Source organism: Accipiter gentilis, chromosome 20, assembly GCF_929443795.1.
Source record: "Accipiter gentilis chromosome 20, bAccGen1.1, whole genome shotgun sequence".
NCBI classification, from domain to species: domain Eukaryota; kingdom Metazoa; phylum Chordata; class Aves; order Accipitriformes; family Accipitridae; genus Astur; species Astur gentilis.
Window position 1 is genome coordinate 6,451,034 of NC_064899.1, and position 9,823 is coordinate 6,460,856.

The 9,823-nt window shown below is 36.2% G+C and overlaps 1 protein-coding gene across 4 annotated transcripts in view; it reads right to left on the bottom strand.

Moving 5' to 3' along the window:
• The window catches only part of CDH18 (cadherin 18), a 512,714-nt gene extending 503,672 nt beyond the window's left edge, over nt 1-9,042 (bottom strand). The window contains exon 1 of one of the 4 annotated variants that reach the window (XM_049823983.1): nt 8,979-9,031. The gene's annotated coding sequence lies outside the window, so the exon portion shown is untranslated. Of the gene's footprint in view, nt 1-8,978 lie in introns of all 4 variants that reach the window. The other 3 variants (XM_049823986.1, XM_049823987.1, XM_049823988.1) reach the window with 3 other exon arrangements.
• Nucleotides 9,043-9,823: the final 781 nt, after the last annotated feature.

Here is a 9,823-nt window from a genome sequence, read left to right on the forward strand (position 1 = left end):
TTTATTTGGAGATGTATTTTTTTCTTTGTTAAAAAATTGTTCAAAATCTCTGAGAATATCTTTTTTGGTACCTAATGTTGTGCTCAATAGTGCACAATGATAGGGACAAGGAGCGGAACCTGTATTCATGACGAAAAAAAGACACTGAAGATATCTCAGCGTGGTACAAAATCATATACTTAAATTACTGGTGGCTTCACTACTTTAAAATATGATGGAATAAGTATAATTAAAAGTCATAGTAATTATAATGACAATATGTCACCTGATGTATGGTACATTAGCCAAAATTTATATGCTGCTTTACACCAGAACAGTTTTGCTGGCTCAGAGGAATAATCATCCTGGTTCTTGGAACATTGGAGGCAAATGATGTTTAGGGTCTGATTTCAAAAGTAGTAGGCTGTGCATTAAAATTAGTGACTTAAGTAGGTCATTTAATCAGTGACTTCGAATATTGACAATATTTGGGGGAGAAAATTGAAATTTCCAATATACACTGCATTTTATCTGAAATAAAACTAACAGTGGTGGGTTTAATGTTTTTTGGCTGATTGAGATCTCAAAAGCAAACTCTGTAGTAGAGTCAGTTGTGTATACATATGCATCTATAATGGAACAGAGATTTGAAAGAATGTTATATGAAACAACAGCTGTGTAGCTTATTGTATGTTCAAGACAATATTACCAAGACAAGATTATTTCTTAAATATGTTCTTGTTTTGCACACTGCTATTCCCTTAAATCTCCACAACATGGCATGACTATGTGTCAGTATTAAGACAGGATGACAACGAAAGATTTAAAGAAGTTTTATAAAGTTGTGGTAGGGATCCATTGCACTATGCCCAAGGTAAGAGCTGCCTTTGAGTAAAAGACTTACTAGACTCCTATATCTCTTTTACATTGGTACACTGACAAAAAACATGAGTCATTTACTGAAACAAGTATAAAAATAAGGTAATGTTGAATTATATTTTTTTAAGTAGGACATTGTAAAGTCTCCTAATTCGACCACTAGTTGTAGTTTTGAACATAGTGGCGTTTTTCCTAAAGATTCTTCTTTGAAGTCCGTAAGACTTCACATTCTGTATATCCAGATACATATTATCATTACTGAGAGTAGGGCACCTTATGTTAATGTTGAATTTTCCTAGTTGACACATACTGAGAAAGCACAGAACTGCAGCTAAATCCAGAACGGTTAAAGTGTCATCTACAATAAAAGCATGCTACAGGGTCACCTAATTGGATTTAATTTAATACCCAAGTTCAAGATTTATGGAAGTATGATGAAACTGAACAAATTTATAACTAAAGTAAACTCTCTTACAAAAGGCAGTAGAATCGGGAAGAGAAATAGATCACAGCATTTTCTGCCCACATGAAGTATCTATCTAATTAATGTATAGAGTACCTATTGCTTTAGTGGCTAGAGGCTCATCTCCAACATCTTCTTCCCCCCCCCCCCAACCCAACCAAAAAAACCACCAAAAAAAACCACAAATCCTTCAATAATTCTTATCCCCCAAAATAAGAAATTCCATATTGCTACAGACTGGAGTGGCTGACCTTATGTTCTCATTTTCTCAATAAAACATAGTATTTGTTTCCTGCACTACCCACTTTGACACCACCCGCCCCCCCCCCCCCAAAAAAAAAAAAAAAAAAAAAAGACAGAAATCCCGCTTGAATGTAAAGAAAACATGAGAAAAGTGTTACAGACGTTGAGAAACCAAATTTTAAAAAAAGCAGCTCGAGTTGCATCTGGACACTAGCAGCTTTCTGGTCCTAGGTACAGTAGAGACTTGAAAAGAAGTTTTTATTTTTAAACACCTATCTATCTTCAGCAGAGAACACTTCAAGCTGATTTTGCAGTATACCATCCAAGAAAATGCCAGTGTTTTCCAACATAAGTTCTAGTCTTGCAACATTGTGTAAGATCTATGGCTGGTTGCTCAATATGTTAAGTGCAGCCATGTCCTGCAGTAGAAACAAAGCATCATTGACCCACAGGAGATCCAAATACCATGCAGGCTGAAATAAGTGATGCTGCCTGTATCAGGTAATTCCTGTCAAACTCAGTATTACTTCTTCAGTATGATTTTTGCTCTTCATTTTTACTTTCGGATACATACATATTTGTTATATGTAATACTTTCACATATTGTACAGCATTTCTCTCTGGATTTTGGCATAGATCTAAAACTTCTCCAGATATCTTATGAAAATAAAGATGATGAGTAGTTAGAGAAGTAGGAAACATTGTAGTGATATTCCTGTGATTTGCATAGCCAAGAAGGTTGGGCTTCGAATTACTGTCTGAAAAATGTTCATGGCTGAAGCGTTAAGTGATTCCTCTTGAGAATTTTAAACCATGGCAGAGTCAAAGAAAATACATGAAGGTAAACCAGAATGGAGAAGTACAGTATGTCATGTATTTCTTGGTAACTGTCTATACACATACTCTTATGGCAAGGTTTATACCAAGTAATGAAAATACCTATCCTTAATGAAAGGAGTTTAAACTGGTTTGAGTGATAAAAGCTTGTGGGTGAGTTAATCTTGACATCCTGTAATTCCTGACATTCACTTCTCACCAGTGGGTATCAACAACACAAACTGATGCCAGTTCTTGCAGTGTGGCTTCTCCAAAATTTTGGCAGGAACACTTAGATAGGAAAACGGGTGAAGAAGTTCATGGGTTTCATATATATCTATACTTACGAACAAAAGAAATTGGTAGAAATTTAAATGCCTTAGAGAATTATATAACCATCAGACTAAGGATTCTAATAACTAATAACTGTGTGGGGTGTTGTTCTGTTTTAGATTCATATGTATATAGTTAGATAGGATTTGTACGTACTGTTTTCTCTCTGCCTAGTGCCATTTGATCTAATTGTTTAAGTTTTAAGAAATTTTATATGTCCTAGGCATGTTTACATTTGCTGCACTTGGGCAAGACATTGAAAAGATGACCTGGAGTGGGGAGGAGGTTGCCCTTTTTGGTGGGGAGGTGTGGGGTATGTACAATTATCTAGTTGTTTCCTAGAAAACTGAAGTCAGTTTACTGTGCCATCTTACAGTAGGGCACTACTTTGATTTGAATGATTTTCCTCAACAATACAAAAATAACTTTTGACAAGGTCTATTAATTGTTTTCCTGCACCACTTCACTGATGCTGTCTTCCTCGTCCCATGTAACTGGGAGTTAGTCAGGTCAGATAACTGGTAAGCAGTTGTTCAAGGTCTTAGATATGCTGTGACAGTCAAATAGTACATGGACACACAACGCAAAAGGAATGTGTCTATCCCCAGAGTGTTCTCTCTGACCTTCAAAGTAATGTCTGCATGACGCATGTGTTGGGAGAGGCTTCTGTCCATGCAATCCAGGAATTATCTTTTACTGGACACTCTAGAGCTTTCACGCTTTGCTCCAGCTTAGCTAGTGATAAGCAGCTTCATAACAGCTATAATTCTGGCCACTGATACTCTTTTTATTGGCATAAGGTAATAAACAGATGATGTTAACTAAATACTTTCAATATCAGGGAAAATAAAATTTTGTTCTTAGGATCCTGGCATCTGATGATCTGCTCATCTGCATTTCCTGGTGGCACCTTTCTCATAACCTGTACCCTCAAGCGGCTTCAGCTCACAAGTGATAAACCCTTTTCTTCTATGGAACACAGAGAACACGGTTGGGTTCTACATGGCTGTATTGTTAAAAAGTGCAAATTCACTATAATGGGTGTATACACATCTGTGTGGAATACAGATAGTAAAGGATAAGCTGGAATATAGGTAATGTAGAGATACATGCACATATAGATATATTTAGGTTTAACCCAGGGATTGTACGCAAATACGATGAAGCTGCAGGCTGTTCTTTCAATGCAAGGTACATAAAGAGGAGTTGGGAAAGAACCCCACTTGCTAAGTTATGTTATTTTTCCACTAAAGCAATTAAGATTAAGAGATCTTGCTTTTTATTACATTACGATGTGTATTTTAGTCTGTGCTGTTACTATTTGTCTTTAAAGTGTTTTGACAATATGTACATGAATTGCTTTTATAAACTTCTCTACTTCTACCATCCAGACATATGAATGATTCCCTGCATATATTGCAAAAAAGCATGAAAAAGGAAAAAAAATCTTAAGCATTTCTTATTTGAGTATGTGTCTGAAGAATTGGTTTTTATCAATCTTTAAACATTCATCAGAGACAAATGATTTATTCATGCTTAATAGAGCGTCCCAGTCTGTTGCAGGTTTCATTAGCTGAAGTTTGAGTGACTTCTGTTTGCCATTATAATACTTTACATTTATACAACAGTTTTCATTCAAAAGTATTTCCAAGTGCTTTGCATAGTGTGTGTATGTAAGGGATAAACTAACCAACCAGTAAATTAGAGTTACCTCTGGAGTGAAGCTCTGCAGAAACTTTGTGGCAAGAACCTTGTATGGGTGTAATTTTTATTTTTTTAATGAAATGTCATTGATTTCAAGGAAGCAGAGCATACAATTGAATTAAAGTGTGTTTTATAGAGGAGAAAAGAGTCTTACAGCTAGGGTACTTGACTCCAACCAAGAAATGGTCTCTGTTAATGGCTTCTGCCACACACCTTCTGTCATCTTCAGGCAATTTGCTTAGCCTGATTTGGACCTTAAAGAAAGCCAGGATAACTAAGAATTATACCAGCTAAGCTTTGCTGACTGTTCATGTACATAGTTAATTACTTGAAATACAAGTGAGTCACAGTTAACTTTAGTCACCTTTTAGCAATGAAAAAGCCCTCTTCCACTGACAGTAATCTAATTTTTATGATACTGTATTTGCTATGTGCTAATAACATAGTTACTGAAGATCACCTGCCATGAGTCTGAACCATCAGTTATGTATCTCAGAAATAATACTTGCTTTATTCCAGTTTTTGACAATTCTGATTATATTGCATGAACTTCAGACTAAGGCTGTTTCCTTGTCTATGCAGTAGTAAACACAATGTCTTCAGATCCTAGTTGGAATTTCTAGATGCAGTTTAACAGAACAAAGCTCTTCCTTGCATGTCATAAGATAGTTGCTATCATAAGATAGTTGCTATAAGCTTGTGCATAAATTGAGAGTCTATTCAGATCTGTAGTAAAACCAAGAAAGAACATAATTTTTTTAGCTTAAAAAAAAAAATCATAAAAAATTCTCCTATGTCATTAATGTAGAGCACTAGAAAGGGTGTCAGTCCTTTTTTTATTTTCTTTTTTTCTTGAATGGAGCTGGTAGTACTGGAATCTCTCCAAGCTAAACAACGTAAAGTAGCAAGTTGGTCAGGGTGGGTAAAGTCATTTACCAACATGGGATTTTTCTTTCAAGGTTGGCAGGAATAAGAAAATTCTTTAAAACTAGAACAAGTAGACAACTATTTTGCGTGTCTTTTGACACTCATGTTTCTCCTGGCCTAACCTCAGCATGCTGCTGCAGTGCTTCAACCACCTTGCTGTACTTTACAACAAATCTATTACTTTTTCTTAATCTGCATTTGACTATTCAGTAGTTATTTCTAACTCCCACAAAGAATAGTACAAACTTCACAACTGATTTCAGGTACGGTAGTGCAATGAATTTACAGGAACTACTGAAGGCATAAGAGGCAGAACAAAGGGTGCTAGTATTTGGTCCACAGTAACTTCAGTGCAGCTGCTCACATGAGTAAACGTTTGCAAAATTGAAACTACCTTCCTCACTTTATGCAATGAACAGTCATCCAAAGATCCTGGTGACATACCTGCACTTCTGAATGCTGTGTAAGAGAACAGTATGTCTGTTCTATATACTTAAGGTTCCTCTCTGTACAATATAACTACTCAAGAGGATAACTTTTTTTTCAATGCTAGCTGCGCTGTTGGTCACAGTTACTGGAATAAGTAAACTTAAGCTTTTTGGACATTAGTAGTGCTTCATATTCAGTCTGTTCAGACTGCTAACTTGACTTAGTGACCCCAGAGATTACTTCAAAGTACTGTGTTCTTGCTTAATATGTTCCCTGCTTCCCCTTTATGGGGCACAAGATAACTTCAAAACATAGCCATCTGACTGGCAGTGGAAGAACTGTCCTTTTTTAATTATCTGCATAAGAAAACATCCGCCCGCCCCCCCCCCCCCCCAAAAAAAAAAATAAAAAAAATTGCTCTGTATTATTAAAATGGTCTACACCCAGAATAAATTCATTCAAGCAGGACATTTTTTGGTAACGAGTCTAGTAAGCAGCTGTATCTGTTTAATGCAGCTTACTGTGTGATATCATAGGAGGAAAGAGCCCCCTAATGGCTTCAAGTTATCTAGGAAAATAAAACTAAATTTCACTTTCTGTGAGTTCAAGCTGGAAAGCAATGCAAAATTAGTTTCAAAAAGGCCAGGTTGGTCTTCTTGAGAAAAAGGTGATGCAACTGAACTAGTTCAAAGTGTTGCAAAAGGTCCAGATTAACAGCATTATAGACTTGAAAGAAAATGCACAATTTGTAATATGTACCCTCTTAAAATCTTTTTAATTTGAGGGGGGTTTAGCTACTTTTCCTGAATCTTACAAAAGTAGATGCTTACACTGTAAATCTTTAATGTGGAAATGAATAACATATTTCATGAGTATAAGCTTAAACTAATAGTTTGGGCTTCTGATTTTCTTTTGTGTTTTTTAAAAAAATAATGTTCAAATGGAACATTCCCTTTGCAAAAATAAATACTTTTTAGTATTATTTGGAGTTTCATGGTTAGGATGTAACCTGAATATTAACAGATACAAATCTGAAGAGAATCATATCACCGTCTTTGGAAATAAAATCATGCTAATTCTTTGATTTCAATCACAAAATTATAAGGTATATTTAAAGAGCACAGGTATAGCAAACAAGGTTTTAAAGAAGGAAAAGAGAGAAATTAATAAGAGCTGTAAGAAAGCTTTTGAGAATACGTAAAGGATTATTTTTGCAAGTCAAACTGCACATGAAATGTTTTCAGACAGGCCTTAAGTTTTGTAAGGAGCCAAAGTGAATTAGGCATCCAATTATCTTAGCTCCTTATAAAATTCTGTCTACATTTGGTAGATCTAATGCCCCATACCCAGGTCTTTGTCTTACAGTTAATTAAAATGTAAAGGGTTTCTTTCCATTATTTATGGTCAGATTCTGACACTCTGACTCCATAGTCAATGTATGCCGTCCTCACCTCTGGCAGTATTTTATGGAGTAAAATACCACTCAGTGAAAGCTAAGGTGGCAAAATGTGCCCCCAAGTGATTTTCATGCTACCTGGAAAGAATTGCAGAAGAAAACATTGAAATTGCTGACATGGATCAATTTTGTATGTAAAAAAACAACATAGACATTATTCACAGAGAAAATATAAAGAAATAAAACAGCACAGATGCTATAGTTTAAATAAGCCTTTGGTTTTGGCTTATCAGTGTACTTCTTGTTTTGCTAGTGCTTATTCATATAATACATTATAGAACATGAAGTTGTCTCTTAAGCCTTGCATATTTTGTTCGTGTGGTCACTTAGCCACTCCTTCAAATTATTGTTAGTTTTTAAAAAAAATCTATATATGTCTAAGGTCCCCAACATTTATAATGTCTTTTACAAATTATAAATAATCATTTTGGTAACTGTGGGAATTTCACTTCACGTTTGGGATTTTGAGACATCATTAAGTATTTGAGTATGGTGCTTTATAGAAACTTATAAAAAAATCTTGATAGAGGAAGAGAAGAAAGTGCTTTTCTGTATTTTTGATGGTTTTGTCATTGGATTACAGTTAGGTGCATTGTCTATAGCGGGCTATTGCTGCTAGACTGTTTCTTAACTGGACAAAGCATTGGAAAGTTGTACTTGGCTGGCTGCAAATCTGCTTAAACGCTTGGGTTAATAGGCTGATGCCTCTGCTTCACTCAGAGGGAGTACTCACAATAGCTGGTATATGAAAAAATCCTTTCAGTTTGGAGCAAAGAGCAGAGCGCACAAACTGATGAGGAAGGTGGTGCAGATTATCACAGTTGGAAGGAACGTGTTACTAATGAATTGACAGCGCTGCCTTCATGGCATTATGCTCCCATGGCCTGTAAACACCAAGTCAATCAACTTCTTGACTTGCTACATAACCAAAAGCTGGGTTATTTCAGTTTTAGCTTACCACCTTCAAAATTACAGCAACCTATCACAACCTATCACCTACCACAGCAAAACCATTTCCAAGACAGCTGAAGGAAATCTGCAGAAAGTTTATGTAGAGCTGGGCAGTTAGGAGACAGTAGTGTCAAAGTCACTTGAAAACAAGCAATCGGTCCATGGGTTGACTGCTTCAAACATGCAGCACAGCGTAACAGAACATCCTAGGTTTCATATTTCAGGTCATAAGCCTTGATCTTCGCTTTGCAGGCAGAATGTTAGCAATAACTACTGTATCTATAAAAAGATGGCAGTCTAATGCCATATTATTTAAGGCAGATCATGTTTGCACAGCAGAGGTAAGCTTGCAGTCAAAAGACAGATACTGTTTCAAACTACTGACAAGCACTGAGAAATCCTTCAGGTAAATGTTCTCTCTACCTAGCTTTACAACATGTAAAATAATAAATTAATAATATGAGAGAGCTTGTGCACTGTTATTACTCAAGACTGCTTAGCATGTGTGGGACAAGTTACATTAAAACGTCACACAAGTAGTTAGAAATAATCTCTTCTGGCTGCTTCATTCCCATTTACTTGAAGGGTTAAACATGATATATACAATGCACAAACCATGTCCTGTTCTTAGTTGTCTTTGTACATAATATTTGATACATATCATCTGTGAGTGAAAGAAATTAAAGTGCAATAAATGCCTTCTGTAAACAGATGCCAAAGCTTGTATTTAACATGCAAGACACAAAAAGAATAATTCCTTTTTAATCTGCTCAGAAAAGCAAAGGATAATTTCCTTACCTGCAAGATCAAACTCTGTATATCATCAGTACTATGTGAGCTAAGGGGACAGGATGAATTTTTGTCTTCCGTAATAAGCCTTTCTTCCGAGATGCAGAACGTAAGAGATGTAATTACAAGTAAAACGAACTATTCCAATGTCCAGTCTGTTATCAGTTGCATTGGCTTAGAGCTGGCATCCTCTTGCAAATGAAAAAAGGTAGCTCAGCAAGTTGTCCACTGAAGGAGCTCGATATCGGTATTATCAGGCACCAGCAGTCACATACTGATGCTATAGTGTGCACAGTCTCCCTCTGTTGTGCGCTTTCTCTCGCTTGCTCTCCCTCTCTCACCCTGACGTTCACTCAGCTCTGAGTCTGAGCTCCTTCTGCTGCTGTATAATCAATCTAGCCTGTCTGAATCTAATAGGCCTCTATTTAACCAGCCAATCAATAGCACAGATTCCGCTGCTGCTCCCCAGGGTCTTTTCCAGGAGTGGTGCAAACAATAAGAACTTGGCCAGCAGTTTAACCAAGTATTTTTCATTATTTTATCTCCCTTAAAGAAAAATTGTTTAGGAGAGCCCAGGTTCAAAGCTATCTTTCTCTCTGTGTTTTTTCATGAGAGTTACATAAACATGCACATTGTACAGCACTAGCACTCTGAACACTTTTAAATATTTAACCATTCTATGTGTTTTAAAATACATATTAGAAAAAAAAAAAAAAAAGAAAGAAAGAAAAGAGAAAACACACACACACTCCCCGCATCCCCCAATCTAGAAATGAACCTGCATGGCAAGTCTCAGGCTTTGTGTTCTGAAAAATTCAGTAGCAAGTTTTGTAACTTAGACCTGTTTATGGCAA